Source organism: Macrobrachium nipponense, chromosome 30 (assembly GCF_015104395.2).
Source record: "Macrobrachium nipponense isolate FS-2020 chromosome 30, ASM1510439v2, whole genome shotgun sequence".
Classification (NCBI taxonomy): domain Eukaryota; kingdom Metazoa; phylum Arthropoda; class Malacostraca; order Decapoda; family Palaemonidae; genus Macrobrachium; species Macrobrachium nipponense.
Genome location: NC_087218.1, coordinates 12,815,467 through 12,832,966, shown reverse-complemented (window position 1 = coordinate 12,832,966; position 17,500 = coordinate 12,815,467). Strand labels below are relative to the sequence as shown.

Here is a 17,500-nt window from a genome sequence, read left to right as displayed (position 1 = left end):
CAAACCGTATTTAATACCAAATCTGGATGTGTGAGCTCCATAATACACACCAAGACGCACTTAGAAAATATCTAGTCTACGTGCTTGCAGGCACGTACACAAATGCACTCTCGTAACACATGCTTGAACAAATCCACACCCCCACTTGCACACAAACAAACCGTATTTGAATTTATATATGCCCACTAATTCACATCAAAACGCACTCAGTTAGAATGTGATACCTCGCCTAAGTACTTGCACGTATTCACACGCACACACACTCATACACACACACACACACCAGTAAACTGAGAGATAGGGAAAGCAGCCTTCCCGTGATCTGATTGTGGGCAGGTAGATGATGAAGAGGATAACTACGCAACAACAACAAACGCATTGACCTGAGTTTACCTCGCTTGGCTGGGTGATCCGAGAGGGGGAACTGCTTGCCTGCCTTTCTCTCCTTAAAGCTTCGGCTTCAGTTGTTGGCGTTTGCAGCGGCCTGGATGCATTGAAGCAGGCGAGATTTGTTCGTCGGGCCTTGAGGTTACGAAATGCTTGGCATGTCTGTCGTGGCTGGAGTCTGTGGGAGGACAACGGGCCGGAAGTTAGAGCGGCGGCTCTGGTTAGGTTGGTTAGTCATATTGATAAGTAATATTGATCATTTTGATTTAGATTTTCTTGGTTGTGATTACTGGGGGTCAATAGCAGATGCTGCACAGTTATAAATAATGATTGGAAACGTAACGTTCGAAGTATCAGCAAGGAAAGTTATAATTACTGGATAGTGGAATCAGAATTTGTTAGGTTGGTTAGTAGATGCTGATGATTCATTGATCATTTTGATTTAGATTTTTTTGGTTGTAATTACTGGGGGTAAATAGTAGTTGCTGCACAGAGTTATAAATATTAAACGGAAACGTATTGAGTATCGGGTAGGAAAGTTGTAATTACTGGATAATCAATAGATAATTAAAGGATAATTAATCAATGCATTCAAGCGTTAGAATGATTAGAAAGGGCTCTAACTGGGTAGGAGAGGAAATGTTATCGGTAAGTGTTATAATTATTAAAGAGAGTTGTAATAAATAGATTTAAGCTGTGATTATTAGATGGAAAGGTTATAAATATAAAGTAATGCTATCATTACCAGAAAGGGAAGATAAGCTCATTGTTTAGAATGCTATCATTACCAGAAAGGGAAGATAAGCTCATTGTTTAGAATGCTATCATTACAAGAAAGGGAAGATAAGCTCATTGTTTAGAATGCTATCATTACCAGAAAGGGAAGATAAGCTCATTGTTTAGAATGCTATCATTACCAGAAAGGGAAAATAAGCTCATTGTTTAGAATGCTATCATTACCAGAAAGGGAAGATAAGCTCAGTGTTTAGAATGTTATCATTACCAGAAAGGGAAGATAAGGCTCAGTGAGAATTGCTATTCATTATCAGAAAGGAAGATAAAGTCAGTGTTTAGAATGCTATCATTACCAGAGAAAGGGAGATAAGCTCATTGTTAGAATGCTATCATTACCAGAAAGAAAAAATAAAATAAGCTCATTGTTTAGAATGCTTATCAGACCAGAAAGGGAAGATAAGCTCATTGTGAGAATGTATCATTACCAGAAAGGGAAGGTAAGCTCATTGTTTAGAATGCTATCATTACCAGAAAGGGAAGATAAGATCATTGTTTAGAATGTTATCATTACCAGAAAGGGAAGATAAGCTCATTGTTTAGAATGCTATCATTACCAGAAAGGGAAGATAAGCTCATTGTTTAGAATGCTATCATTGCCAGAAAGGGAAGATAAGTTCATTGTATAGAATGCTATCATTACCAGAAAGGGGAGATAAGCTCATTGTTTAGAATGCTATCATTACCAGAAAAGGGAAAATAAGCTCATGTTTAGAATGCTAATCATTACCAGAAAGGAAGAGTAAGCTCAGTGTTTGAATACTAGCATTACCAGAAAGGGAAGATAAGCTCATTGTTTAGAATGCTATCATTACCAGAAAGGGAAGATAAGCTCATTGTTTAGAATGCTATCATTACCAGAAAGGGAAGATAAGCTCATTGTTTAGAATGCTATCATTACCAGAAAGGGGGGGGAGATAAGCAACATTGTTTAGAATGCTATCATTACCAGAAAGGGAAAAAAACAAAATAAGCTCATTGTTTGTTTAGAATGCTAACATTACCAGAAAGGGAAGATAGGCTCATTGTTTAGAATGCTATCATTACCAGAAAGGGAAGATAAGCTTATCGTTTAGAATGTTATCATTACCAGCAAGGAAGAGAAGCTCATTGTTTAGAATGCTAACATTGCTAGACAGGGAAGATAAGCTTATTGTTTAGAATGTTATCATTACCAGAAAGGGAAGAGAGGCTCATTGTTTATAAGTGCTATCATTACCAGAAAGGGAAGATAAGCTCATTGTTTAGAATGCTATCATTACCAGAAAGGGAAGATAAGCTCATTGTTTAGAATGCTATCATTACCAGAAAGGGAAGATAAGCTCATTGTTTAGAATGCTATCATTACCAGAAAGGGAAGATTAGCTCATTGTTTAGAATGATAACATTACCAGAAAGGGAAGATAAGCTCATTGTTTAGAATGCTAACATTACCAGAAAAGGAAGATAAGCTCATTGTTTAGAAGGCTAACATTACCAGAAAGGGAAGATAGGCTCATTGTTTAGAATGCTAACATTACCAGAAAGGGAAGATAAGCTCATTGTTTAGAATGCTATCATTACCAGAAAGGGAAGATAAGCTCATTGTTTAGAATGCTATCATTACCGGAAAGGGAAAATAAGCTAATTGTTTAGAATGTGATCATTACCAGAAAGGGAAGAGAGGCTCATTGTTTAGAATGCTATCATTACCAGAAAGGGAAGATAAGCTCATTGTTTAGAATGCTATCATTACCAGAGAGGGAAGATAAGCTCATTGTTTAGAATGCTATCATTACCAGAAAGGGAAGAGAGGCTCATTGTTTAGAATGCTATCATTACCGGAAAGGGAAGATAAGCTCATTGTTTAGAATGTTATCATTACCAGAAAGGGAAGATAAGCTCATTGTTTAGAATGTTATCATTACCAGAAAGGGAAGATAAGCTCATTGTTTAGAATGCTATCATTACCAGAAAGGGAAGATAAGCTCATTGTTTAGAATGCTATCATTACCAGAAAGGGAAGATAAGCTCATTGTTTAGAATGCTATCATTACCAGAAAGGGAAGATAAGCTCATTGTTTAGAATACTATCATTAGGGAAAAACTCTCTATCACGAGAGTATATATAATGTTCTAAAGGGTCCACAATAATACAAAGTGTAAAAAGTCTGTGTATAATTTTGAAGACTTTACAGAAAGCTTTCGAACCCTTCCCTGGAATGCTATTATTGCTAGACAGGGAATATAAGCTCATTGTTTAGAATGCTATCATTACCAGAAAGGGAAGATAAGCTCATTGTTTAGAATGCTATCATTACCAGAAAGGGAAGATAAGCTCATTGTTTAGAATGCTATCATTGCCAGAAAGGGAAGAGAAGCTCATTGTTTGGAATGATATTATTGCTAGACTGGGAAGATAAGCTCATTGTTTAGAATGCTATCATTGCCAGAAAGGGAAGATAAGCTCATTGTTGGAATGCTATTATTGCTAGACAGGGAAGATAAGATCATTGTTTAGAAATGCTATCTTTGCCAGAGAGGGAAGATAAGCTCATTGTTTTGGAATGCTATTATTGCTAGCACGGGGAAGATAAGCTCATTGTTTAGAATGCTATCATTGCCAGAAAGGGAAGATAAGCTCATTGTTTGGAAGGCTATCATCAGAAAGGGAAAGAGAAGAAGGCCCATTGTTTAGAATTGCTTATCCATTACCAGAGAGGTAAGATAAGCTCATTGTTTAGAATTCTATAATTACCAGAAAGGGAAGATATGCTCGTTGTTTAGAATGCTATCATTACCAGAAAGGGAAGATAAGCTCATTGTTTAGAATGCTTATCATTGCCAGAAAGGGAAGATATCTCATTGTTTGGAATGCTATCATTACTAGAAAGGGAGATAAGCTCATTGTTTTAGAATGCTATCATTACCAAAAGTGGGAAGATAAGATCATTGTTTAGAATGCTATCATTGCAGAAAGGGAAGATAAGTCAATTTGGTTTAAGAATTGCTATTAAATTTTTAACCAGAAAGGGAAGATTAAAGATCATTGTTTAATGCTATCATTGCCAGAACAGGGAAGATAAGCGCATTGTTTTGAATGCTATTCATTGCTTGGAAAGGGAAGATAACTTCAATTGTTTGGAATTCTATTATTGCGAAGGGACGGGAAGTAAGCTCCATTGTTTAGAATGCTATCCTTGTCAGAAAGGGAAGATAAGCTCATTGGTTTGGAATTCTATTATTGCTAGACAGGGAAGATAAGCTCATTCTTTAGAATGCTATCATTGCCAGAAAGGGAAGATAAGCTCATTGTTTGGAATGCTATCATTACCAGAAAGGGATTAGAGGCCCATTTTTTTAGAATGCTATCATTACCAAGAGAGGTAATATAAGCTCATTGTTTAAATACTATCATTACCAGAAAAGGGAGATAAGCTCATTGTTTAGAATGCAATCATTACCAGAAAGGGAAGATACGCTCATTGTTTAGAATGCTATCATTGCCAGAAAGGGAAGATGAAGCTCATTGTTTAGAATGCTCATTGCCAGAAAGGGAAGATAAGCTCATTGTTTAGAATGCGATCATTACCAGAAAGTGAAGATAAGCTCATTGTTTTTTTAGAATGCTATCATTGGCTAGACTGGGAAGATCAAGCTCATTGTTTATAATGCAATCATTACCAAAAAGGGAAGAGAGGCTATTGTTTAAGAATGCTATCATTCCAGAAAGGGAATATAAGCTCATTGTTTAGAATGCTATCATTACCAGAAAGGGAAGAGAGGCTCAGTGTTTTAGAATTCTTCATTGCAGAAAGGAAAGATAAGCTCAATTGTTTAGAATGCTAATCATTTATCCAGAAAAAGGGAAAGAGAGGGCTTATTGTTTATAGTTATGCTATCATTGCTTAGAAAGGGAAGAGAAGCTCAATTGTTTAGATGCTATCATTGACCAGAAAGGAAAGGGATAGAGCTCATTGTTTTAGAATGCTATCATTGCCAGAAAGGTAAGATAAAGCTCAATGTTTAGAATGCTATCATTACCAGAAAGGGAAGAGAGGCTTTATTGTTTTAGAAATACTATCAATACAGAAGGGAAGATAAGCTCATTGTTTAGAATGCTATCATACCCAGAAAGGGAAGATAAGCTCATTGTTTAGAATGCTATCATTGGGCAGAAAGGGAAAGATTTAAGCTTCAATAGAAATTTGCTAATCAATTACCAGAAAGGGAAGATAAGCTCATTGTTTTAGAACTTTCCTTGGCTTTAAAAGGGAAGAATAAGCTCCGTGTTTAGAATGCTATCATTACCAGAAAGGGAAGATAAGCTCATTGTTTAGAATGCTCATCCTTGCTAGAAAGGGAAGATAAAGGCTCATTGTTTAGAATGCTATCATTGCCAGAAAGGGAAAGATAAGCTCATTGTTTAGAATGCTATCATTGCGCGAAAGGGAAGATAAAGTTCATTGTTTAGATTCTATCATTAACCAAAAGGGAAGATAAGCTCATTGTTTAGAATGCTATCATTACCAAAAGAAATTGGGAAAGATAACTCATTGTTTAGAATGCTATCATTGCCCAGAAAAAGGGAAGATAAGCCTCATTGTTTTTAGAATGCTATCATTGGCCAGAAATGGGAGATAAGCTCATTGTTTTAGAAATGCTATCATTACCAGTAGGGAAGATAGCACAATTGTTTTTTAAGAATGCTATCATTGCTAAGATGAGAGATAAGCTCGTTGTTTAGAGAATGCTATCATTAACCACACCGAAGGAAAGAGGCTCATTGTTTAGAATGCTATCATTACCAGAGAGTGAAGATGCGCTCATGTTTAGGAAATGCTATCATTGCCAAAGGAAAGGGAAAATAAACTCAATGTTTTAGAATGCTATCATCACCAGAAGGGAAGATAAGCTCATTGTTTGAAAGCTATCATTTGCCAAAAGGAAGTTAAGGAGCTCATTGTTTAGAATGCTATCATTGCCAGAAAGGGAAGATAGCTCATTGTTTAGAATGTCTATCATTGCAAAAGGGAAAGATAAGCTCATTGTTTGGAATGCCATTATTGCTAGACAGGGAAGATAAGCTCATTGTTTAGAATGCTATCATTACCAGAAAGGGAAGATAAGCTCATTGTTTAGAATGCTATCATTACCAGAAAGGGAAGATAAGCTCATTGTTTAGAATGTTATCATTACCAGAAAGGGGAAAATGAGCTCATTGCTTAGAATGATATCATAGCCAGAAGGGAAGAATAAGCTCATTGTGTAGAATGCTATCATAGCCAGAAAGGGAAGATAAGTTCAGTGTTTAGATGCTATCATTGCCAGAAAGGAAAGATAAGCTCAATGTTTTAGAATGCTATCATTACCAGAAAGTGAAGATAGACTCATTGTTTAGAATGCTATCATTACCAGAAAGGGAAGAGAGGCTCATTGTTTAGACTGCTTTCATTACCAGAAAGGGAAGATAAGCTCATTGTTTAGAATGCTATCATTACCAGAAAGGGAGAAAAGCTCATTGTTCAGAATGCTATCATTGCCAGAAATGGAAGATAGCGCATCGTTCAGAATGCTATCATCACCAGAAGGAGGGAAAAGTAAGCTCATTGTTTAGAATGCTATCATTACCAGAAAGGGAAGTAAGCTCTTTGTTTAGAATGCTTGACATTACCAGGAAAAAAAAGGGAAAGATAGACTCATTGTTTAGAATGCTATCATTACCAGAAAGGGAAGATAAGCTCATTGTTTAGAATGCTATCATAGCCAGAAAGGGAAGATAAGCTCATTGTGTAGAATGCTATCATTACCAGAAAGTACCAGAGAGGGAAGATAAGCTCATTGTTTAGAATGCTATCATTGCCAGAAAGGGAAGATAAGCTCATTGTTTAGAATGCTATCATTACCAGAAAGGGAAGATAAGCTCATTGTTTAGAATGCTATCATTACCAGAAAGGGAAAGATACTCATTGTTTAGAATGCTATCATAGCCAGAAAGGGAAGATAAGCTCATTGTTTAGAATGCTATCATAGCCAGAAAGGGAAGATAAGCTCATTGTGTAGAATGCTATCATTACCAGAAAGGGAAGAGAGGCTCATTGTTTAGAATGCTATCATTACCAGAGAGGGAAGATAAGCTCATTGTTTAGAATGCTATCATTGCCAGAAAGGGAAGATAAGCTCATTGTTTAGAATGCTATCATTACCAGAAAGGGAAGATAAGCTCATTGTTTAGAATGCTATCATTACCAGAAAGGGAAGAGAGGCTCATTGTTTAGAATGCTATGATTACCAGAGAAGGAAGATAAGCTCATTTTGTAGAATGCTATCATTACCAGAAAGGGAAGATAAGCTCATTGTTCAGAATGCTATCATAGCCAGAAAGGGAAGATAAGCTCATTGTTTAGAATGCTATCATTTCCAGAAATGGAAGATAAGCTCATTGTTCAGAATGCTATCATCACCAGAAAGGGAAGTAAGCTCATTGTTTAGAATGCTATCATTACCAGAAAGGGAAGATAAGCTCATTGTTTAGAATGCTATCATTACCAGAAAGGGAAGATAAGCTCATTGTTTAGAATGCTATCATTGCCAGAAAGGGAAGATAAGCTCATTGTTTAGAATGCTATCATTACCAGAAAGGGAAGAGAGGCTCATTGTTTAGAATGCTATCATTACCAGAGAGGGAAGATAAGCTCATTGTTTAGAATGCTATCATTGCCAAAAGGAAGATCAGCCCAATAGTTAGAATGCTATCAGTACCAAAAGGGAACATAAGCTCATTGTTTAGAATGCTATCATTCAGAAAATGGAAGAGAGGCTCATTTTTTTGAAATGCTATCATAGCAGAAAGGAAGATAAGGCTCATTGGGTTTAGAATGCTATTCATAGCCGAAAGGGAAGATAAGCTCCATTGTTTAGCAATGCTATCATTAGCCCAGAAAGGGAAGAAAGATAAGGCTCATTGTTGTTTAGAATGCAATCATTGAACAGAAAGGGGAAGAGGAGGCTTCATTAGTCCTAGAAATGCTATTCATTACCAGGGAAGAGGGAAGATAAGGCATTGTTTTATGAATGCTATCAATTGCCAGATCAAAGGAAAGATAAGCTCAATGGTTTGAGAATGCTATCATTACCAAGAAATGGGGAAGATAAGCTCATTGTTTAGAACTGCTATCATTACCAGAAATGGAAGAGAGGCTCATTTTTTAGAATGCTATCATAGCCAGAAAGGGAAGATAGGCTCATTGTTGTTTAGAATGCTATCATAGCCAGAAAAGGAAGATAAGCTCATTGTGTAGAATGCTATCATAGCCAGAAAGGGAAGTAAGCTCATTGTTTAGAATGCTATCATTACCAGAAAGGGAAGTAAGCTCTTTGTTTAGAATGCTGACATTACCAGAAAGGGAAGATAGACTCATTAGAATGCTATCATTACCAGAAAGGAAAGATAAGCTCATTGTTTGGAATGCTATCATTACCAGAAAGGGAGTAAGCTCATTGTTAGAATGCTTTTTATTACCACTAAGGGAAGAGAGGCTCATTGTTTAGAATGCTATCATTGCCAGAAAGGGAAGATAAGCTCATTGTTTGGAATGCTATTATTGCAAGACAGGGAAGATAAGCTCATTGTTAAGAATGCTATCATTGCTAGAAGGGAAGATAAGATCATTGTTTGGAATTCTATTATTGCTAGCAGGGAAGATAAGCTCATTCTTTAGAATGCTATCATTGCCAGAAAGGGAAGATAAGCTCATTGTTTGGAATGCTATCATTACCAGAAAGGGATTAGATGCCATTTTTTAGAATGCTATCATTACCAGAGAGGTAATATAAGCTCATTGTTAAAATACTATCATTACCAGAAAGGGAAGATAAGCTCATTGTTTAGAATGCAATCATTACCAGAAAAGGGAAGATAAGCTCATTGTTTAGATGCTATAATTGCCAGAAGAGAAGATTAGCTCATGTTGTTTAGAAATGCTATCATTGCCAGAAAAGGGAAAAGATAAGCTCATTGTTTTAGAATGCTATCATTACCAGAAAGTGAAGATAAGCTCATTGTTTAGAATGCTATCATTGCTAGACTGGGAAGATAAGCTCATTGTTTAGAATGCAATCATTACCAGAAAGGGAAGAGAGGCTTATTGTTTGGAATGCTATCATTACCAAAAGCGGAAGATAAGCTCATTGTTTAGAATGCTTTCATTAACAGAAAGGGAAGAGAGGCTAATTGTTTAGAATGCTATCATTACCAGAGAAGGAAGATAAGCTCATTGTTTAGAATGCTATCATTACCAGAAAGGGAAGAGAGGCTTATTGTTTATAATGCTATCATTGCTAGGAAAGGGAAGATAAGCTCATTGTTTAGAATGCTATCATGCCAGAAAGGGAAGATAAGCTCATTGTTTAGAATGCTACATTGCCAGAAAGGGAAGATAAGCATCATTGTTTAGAATGCTATCATTACAGAAAAGGGAAGAGAGGCTTATTGTTTAGAATACTATTATTACCGGAAAAGGGAAGATAAGCTCATTGTTTAGAATGCTATCATTACCAGAAAGGGACGAGAGGCTCATTGTTTAGAATCTATCATTGCCAGAAAGGAAGATAAGCTCAATGTTTTAGAATGCTATCAATACCAGAAAGGGAAGATAGGCTCATTGTTTAGAATGCTATCATTACCAGAAAGAGAAGATAAGCTTATCGTTTAGAATGTGATCATTACCAGAAAGGGAAGAGAGGCTCATTGTTTAGAATGCTATCATGCCAGAAAGAAAAGATAAGCCTCAATGTTTAGAATGCTATCAATACCAGAAAGGGAAGATAGGCTTCATTGTTTAGGATGCTATCATTGCTAGAAAGGGAAGATACGCTCGTTGTTTAGAATGCTTATCATTACAGAAAGGGAAGATAAGCTCATTGTTTAGAATGCTATCATTGATAGAAGGGAAGATAAGCTCATTTGTTTAGAATGCTATCATTGCCAGAAAGGGAAGATAAGCTCATTGTTTAGAAGCTATCATGCCAGAAAAGGGAAGATAAGCTCATTGTTTAGAATGCTATATTACCAGAAAGGGAAGATAAGATCATTAGTTTAGAATGCTATCTTGCCAGAAAGGGAAGATTAAGCTCATTGTTTTTTAGATGCTATCATTGCCCAGAAAGGGAAGTAAGCTCGTTGTTTAGAATGCTATCATTACAGAAAGGGAAGAGAGGCTCATTGTTTAGAATGCTATCATTACCTGAGAGGGAAGATAAGCTCATTGTTTAGAATGCTATCATTGCCAGAAAGGAAAGATAAGCTCAATGTTTAGAATGCTATCATTACCAGAAAGGGAAGATAAGCTCATTGTTTAGAAAGTATCATTGCCAGAAAGGGAAGATAAGCTCATTGTTTAGAATGCTATCATTGCCAGCAAGGGAAGATGAGCTCAGTGTTTAGAATGCTATCATTGCCAGAAAGGGAAGATAAGCTCATTGTTTGGAATGCTATTATTGCTAGACAGGAAGATAAGCTCATTGTTTAGAATGCTATCATTACCAGAAAGGAAGATAAGCTCATTGTTTAGAATGCTATCATTACCAGAAAGGGAAGATAAGCTCATTGTTTAGAATGCTATCATTACCAGAAAGGGAAAATAATCCCATTGCTTAGAATGATATCATAGCCAGAAAGGGAAGATAAGCTCATTGTTTAGAATGCTATCATAGCCAGAAAGGGAAGATAAGCTCATTGTGTAGAATGCTATCATTACCAGAAAGGGAAGTAAGCTCATTGTGAAGAATGCTATCATAGCCAGAAAGGGAAGATAAGTCTCATTGTTTAGAATGCTATCATTGCCAGAAAGGAAAGATAAGCTCAATGTTTAGAATGCTATCATTACCAGAAAGGGAAGATAAGCTCATTGTTTAGAATGCTATCATTACCAGAAAGGGAAGAGAGGCTCATTGTTTAGAATGCTATCATTACCAGAAAGGGAAGATAAGCTCATTGTGTAGAATGCTATCATTACCAGAAAGGGAAGATAAGCTCATTGTTCAGAATGCTATCATAGCCAGAAAGGGAAGATAAGCTCATTGTTTAGAATGCTATCATTGCCGAGAAATGGAAGATAAGCTCATTGTTCAGAATGCTATCATCACCAGAAAAGGGAAGTAAGCTCATTGTTTAGAATGCTATCATTAACAGAAAGGGAAGTAAGCTCTTTGTTTAGAATGCTGACATTACCAGAAAGGGAAGATAGACTCATTGTTTAGAATGCTATCATTACCAGAAAGGGAAGATAAGCTCATTGTTTAGAATGCTATCATAGCCAGAAAGGGAAGATAAGCTCATGTAGAATGCTATCATTACCAGAAAGTACCAGAGAGGGAAGATAAGCTCATTGTTTTAGAATGCTATCATTGCCAGTAAGGAAAGATAGCTCAATGTTTAGAATGCTATCATTACCAGAAGGGAAGATAAGCTCATTGTTTAGAATGCTATCATTACCAGAAAGGGAAGAGAGGCTCATTGTTTAGAATGCTATCATAGCCAGAAAGGGAAGATAAGCTCATTGTTTAGAATGCTATCATAGCCAGAAAGGGAAGTAAGCTCATTGTTTAGAATGCTATTCATTACCAGACAAAGGGAAGGAGAGGATCATTAGAGTTAAATGCTATCATTACCAGAGAGGAGGGAAAGATAAGGCTCCATTGTTTTTAGAATGCTATCATTGCCAGAAAGGAAAGATAAGCTCAATGGTTTTAAGAATGCTATCATTTACCAGAAAGGGAAGATAAGCTCATTGTTTAGCATGGCTATTCATTACCAGAAAGGGAAAGGGAAGAGAGGCTCATTGTTATTTAGAATGCTATTTCATTACCAGAAAGGGAAGATAAGCTCATTGTGTAGTAATGCTAAATCATTACCAGAAAGTGGGAAGATAAGCTCATTGTTCAGAATGGCTATCATAGCCAGAAAGGGAAGAAAGAAGCATTCCAATTTTTAGAATGCTTAGCATGTTTCCAGAAATGGAAGATAAGCTCCATTGGTTCAGAATGCTTATCATCACCAGAAAGGGAAGAAGAAGCTTCATTGTTTAGGAATGCTATCATTACCAGAAAGGGAAGTAATCGCCTTTTGTTTAGAATGCTAATCATTACCAAAAGAAAGGGAAGATAGACTCATTGTTTAGAATGCTATCATTACCAGAAAGGGAAGATAAGCTTCATTGTTTAGAATGGCTAATCATAGCCAGCAAAAGGGCAATATAACGCTCATTGTTTAGAATGCTATCATTACCAGAAAGGGAAGAGAGGTCCTCATTGTTTAGAATGCTATCATTACCGAGAAGGGAAGATTTAAGCCTCATTGTTAGAGTAATTGCTATCATTGCCCAGAAAGGAAAGATAAGCTCAATGGTTTAGAATGCTAATCAGTTACCAGAAAAGGGAAGATAAAGACTCATTGTTTAGAATGATATCATTACCAGAAAGGGAGGAAGGGACCCTGCATTGGTATTTAGGAATGCTATCATAGCCAGAAAGGGAAAGGGAAATAAGGCTCATTGTTTTAGAATGCTATCACTAGCCAGAAAGGGAAGATAAGCTCATTGTGTAGAATGACTATCACCTAGCCAGAAAGGGAAGTAAGGCTCATTGTTTTAGAATGCTAATCATTACCAGAAAGGGAAAGTAAGCTCTTTGTTTAGAATGCTGACATTACCAGAAAGGGCAAGATAGACTCAGTTGTTTTTAGAATGGCTATTCATTACCAGAAAGGAAAGTAGAAGATAAGCCATTTGTTTGGAATGCTATTCATTACCAGAAAGGGAAGTAAGCTCATTGTTTAGAATGCTGTCATTACCACTAAGGGAAGAGAGGCTCATTGTTTTAGAATGCTATGCATTGCCAGAAGGGAAGTAAGCTTCAATGTTTAAAATGCTATCATTACCCAGAAAGGGAAGATAAGCTTATTGTTTATAATGCTATCATTACCAGAAAGGGAAGTAAGCTCATGTTTAGAATGCTGTCATTACCAGAAACGGGAAGATAAGCTCATTATTTAGAATGCTATCATTACCAGAAAGGGAAGATAGGCTCATTGCTTAGAATGCTATCATTACCAGAAAAGAAAGATAGGCTCATTGTTTAGAATGCAATCATTACCAGAAAGGGAAGATAGGCTTATTGTTTAGAATATTATCATTACCAGAGAGGGAAGATAGGATCATTGTTTAGAATGTTATCATTACCAGAAAGGGAAGATAAGCTCATTGTTTAGAATACTATCTTTACCAGAAAGGGAAGAGAGGCTCATTGTTTAGAATGCTATTATTACCAGAAAGGGAAGATAAGCTCATTGTTTAGAATGCTATCATTACCAGAAAGGGAAGATAAGCTCATTGTTTAGAATGTTATAATTACCAGAAAGGGAAGATAGGCTCATTGTTTAGAATGCTATCATTACCAGAAAGGGAAGAGAGGCTAATTGTTTAGAATGCTATCATTGCCAGAAAGGGAAGATAAGCTCATTGTTTAGAATGCTATTATTACCAGTAAGGGAAGATAGGCTCATTGTTTAGAATGCTGTCATTACCAGAAAGGGAAGATAGGCTCATTGTTTAGAATGCTGTCAATTCCAGAAAGGGAAGATATGCTCATTGTTTAGAATGTTATCATTACCAGAAAGGGAAGATAGGCTCATTGTTTAGAATTTTATCATTACCAGAAAGGGAAGATAGACTCATTGTTTACAATGTTATCATTACCAGAAAGGGAAGATAGGCTCATTGTTTAGAATGTTATCATTACCAGAAAGGGAAGATAGGCTCATTGTTTAGAATGTTATCATTACCAGAAAGGGTTAAATGCCCAAGGGTTTTAACCCGATATGTATCCACCTTCGCGTAGTGTTTAGTACCAGCCCCGTTGGGGATGACCGTAAAGACATCGACAAAAGACTGCAAATATCAAACTCCTTGTCCGAATTATTGTTTGTTTGTCTCTTAGCTTGTGAACTTAATCAGCAAGCTCATAAAAATGTTTTGGTTAAAAATTGTTCATCTAACTGAGAATGAGAAAAACATAACCTACTGTTTGTAGAAAACATTTATTATTTGTTGACAAATGAAAAAAGGAATGACACCTCTTCATCACACGTTTCATTCATTCATTATTTTTTGAAGTTATAATCAGCGAACCCGAAGAGTGACATTATCTCAAACTGTGTTTTAAATAAATGCCGTGTAGGTCGGAAATGCTTTATTCAGTTGGGCGGTAGAATCCAGTGTCTTTTTGAAGCCAAAACTCTCAGCCAAGATGAGATAAAGATATCTAATGATTCTTGTTGCCTTTAAATAGGAAAGGTCTCTTGGATATTTAAAGATCCTAGAATCGTTCTTCAGTTCCATGCCAAGTTTAAATTTCTGAGGTAATTCCGATGAGAAACGCATCTATATCGTAACTAACAAATGTCGCAAGCTAAAATCGACCATTTCTCAGACACCGACTTCTTCAAGCGTTCGCTGGAATGCTGACAGTAATCCACATTTTGCAATAAAGGGAATTGACACTGCTTTCTTGTTATCAACACGGCGAGAAAAGGTATTACTATTGTGGTTCTTTACTTGTTAAAATAGGCATTCTTAAATATTCTATGATCATTTTTTTTCTTCATATCAAATATTCTTGGTCCCCATTGTGGAAGAAGGTCAATATAAAACTGTTCACATCGAGTTATGAGGAATTTCTTTGAATTATTTCCCTCGGAAGCTCCATTTTAACGTTAACTTCGCAATCGATACGTGGACGAGAATAGCCGATATTTTGACCACGCCCATTTGCAGACGAGTGCTTCCCGTTTCTAGAGCTTGATTTCAACCCTGCAAGTGTTTTCAGTTTCTTTCTTAAAAACCTGGGGAACCAGAATGTAGTGCACTTCTCTGAAGAAAGTAGTGATGGTTACTGTTTCTTTTAAGTAATAAATCTCGCAAAACTGACTACTATAGTAGATTCACATCACCCGTGCGTCTGATGTCTAGGCCAGTCCCTAATGACGCTCCTGATAACCTGTTGATAAGCCCATCACAGGGCTCGAAACGCTGTCTCTCTCTCGAGAGAGTTCACATAGGCAGGATGTATGTTCCACCTCTCCTGAGGATACGTCTTTCAAAACTATCCCTCAGGAGAGGTGGAACAGACATTCTATGTAGACTCTCTCGAGAGACTGAGAATTTCCAACTCTGTGATTGGCTTATCAACAGCCAATCAGGAGCGTCGTAATGGACTGGCCTAGAATTCAGATGCACTGTTCATGTGAATCTACTATAGTAATTTAATCACTGTAGGCATTACTTAAGGTTCAATTGCAGCGTCCCTTCGGCCCTATAACTGCAACTACTTTCATTCCTTTTACTGTATATACACCTCCTTTCATATGCTCTTTCTTCCATCTTACTTTCCACTTGATTTTGTAGTGCAACTGCTTTGAGGTTTTCCTCCTGTTACACCTTTCAAACTTCTTACTGTCAATTTCCATTTCAGCGCTGAATGACCTCATAGGTCCCGGTGCTTGGCCTCTGGCCTAAATTCTATATTCAACTCAACTAGTAATTTACTCCACCAAAGAAAAGAAAGAAAAAAAAAAAAGGCTGGTGCTCCAAAGGTGGAATTATTTAAGGGAGCGTGTATCACGAACAGATAGATTGATGCCTGCCAGGAACGACGCGACGGAAGCCTTTCGAATGGCCGAAACAAGAGAAAGACAAACAGGGGAAATCATGCAAATGTGCGCTCGGACACATGGCTGCAACGGCAGATTTAAATACCAAAGTAAAAACACACGAACGCACACACACACACACAAACACAAACACAAACACAAAGCTGTTAAGTTATGAAATACGCGGAATCCTCGCACGGGCGATAACGTATTTGCAAGTCTCTTGCCAACGCGAAACCGAGAGAGAGAGAGAGAGAGAGAGAGAGAGAGAGAGAGAGAGAGAGAGAGAGAGAGAGGAGGGGAGGAATATGCGCGGTCGAGACCACAAAAAAAAAAAAGAAAAAAAAAAGCTAAAAGTTTAATCGTTTATTGAGAGGGACTCTTTTTTGGAAGGCATTGCCCGTCTGTATAAATGATCAACGCGACTGACATTTGCGTAGAGCCAAAGCAGAGTCTTGCATGAGGTCAATTATTCAAGGATCACCTTCAGACGGAGTGAGTTGGTATTTAACCGTCGTTTTTTATGGGGCTCGAATCCACTGCCCTCCTCCGTAAGCTGGTAGTGCCGTCAGTGTGCACCTCATGCGTTCCACTGTAGGCATTACCAAAGTTCTTTGCAGCGTGCCTTCGGCCCCTAGCTGCAACCCCTTTTCGTTCCTTTGACTGTACTTCCTGTTATAGTCTCTTTCTTCCATCTTATCCGTTCACCCTCTGCAAACAATTGATTCATAGTTGCAACTGCGAGGTTTTCCTCCTGTGAGACCTTTCAAACAATTTACTACCAATTTACGTTCAGCACTGAATGGCCTCCTAGGTCCCAGTGCTTGGCCTTGGGCCTAAATTCTGTAATCAGTTAGTCAGTCCACTGGACCTTCGCAACGTTGTCTCGATGGGGTTATTGTTAGAGGGTGAATCAACGTATTTACGAGGACTTTACGACGTGTCTTAAATTCGAACAAATGCCGCGTCAGGCTCTTTAAAGACCGTTCATCACTCCAGGCTTAGACGCCGCCAGCGACTGAAAGGACAGGGCGATGTTTCAATTGCTCTGCTAATCTACAGATGAATAAATGAACAGATAAACAAACAGGAACATAGAGTTAGAGGATAAAACGGCGTGATTTAAAACCAAACAAAACCATAGAACCATGTGAATTGGAATAACATTGGCTGAAGTACAAAAACCTGCGCGAAAACTTGGTAGATAACTCAAGCAGCTCTATGAAATTAGTAAAATCAAAGTTAAAATAGCGGAAGGTAGCAAAAAACCCTATAACCAATAAAAAGAAAACAATGGATCTCTGAACCTCGCAGAATAAAGCAAAATAAACAGTAAAGATAAGAACTGGGCGAAACTGAGTAAAGCGTAGTTTAGGAAAGAAGGCATGACAATACAGGAATGCAAGAAAAAAATGAATGCACCATCAAAATGAAAATAAGACCGAAGTGAAAACGGTAGGAAAAAATGATAAAGGAAATTAAAAAGTATAATGAAATAAAAAAAAAGATAAAAAAGAAAAAAGGGAAAAAACAAAAAAAATTAGGTAGAGTAAAACATATCGTAGGCAGGAAGACGACAAATAAGTATAGACCCCCTCCCCACTCCCAAAAATAATAATAAAAAAAAAAGATGAA

The 17,500-nt window shown here is 37.1% G+C and overlaps 1 protein-coding gene across 2 annotated transcripts in view; it reads right to left on the bottom strand.

Moving 5' to 3' along the window:
• LOC135202294 (leucine-rich repeat-containing protein 15-like) overlaps positions 1 to 17,500 on the bottom strand; it is a 418,317-nt gene that overhangs the window by 226,982 nt on the left and 173,835 nt on the right. Inside the window, exon 2 of one of the 2 annotated variants that reach the window (XM_064231613.1) lies at positions 394 to 565. The exons of the other annotated variant lie outside the window; for it this stretch is intronic. The gene's annotated coding sequence lies outside the window, so the exon portion shown is untranslated. The remainder of the gene's footprint in view (positions 1 to 393; positions 566 to 17,500) is intronic. 2 annotated transcript variants of the gene reach the window in all.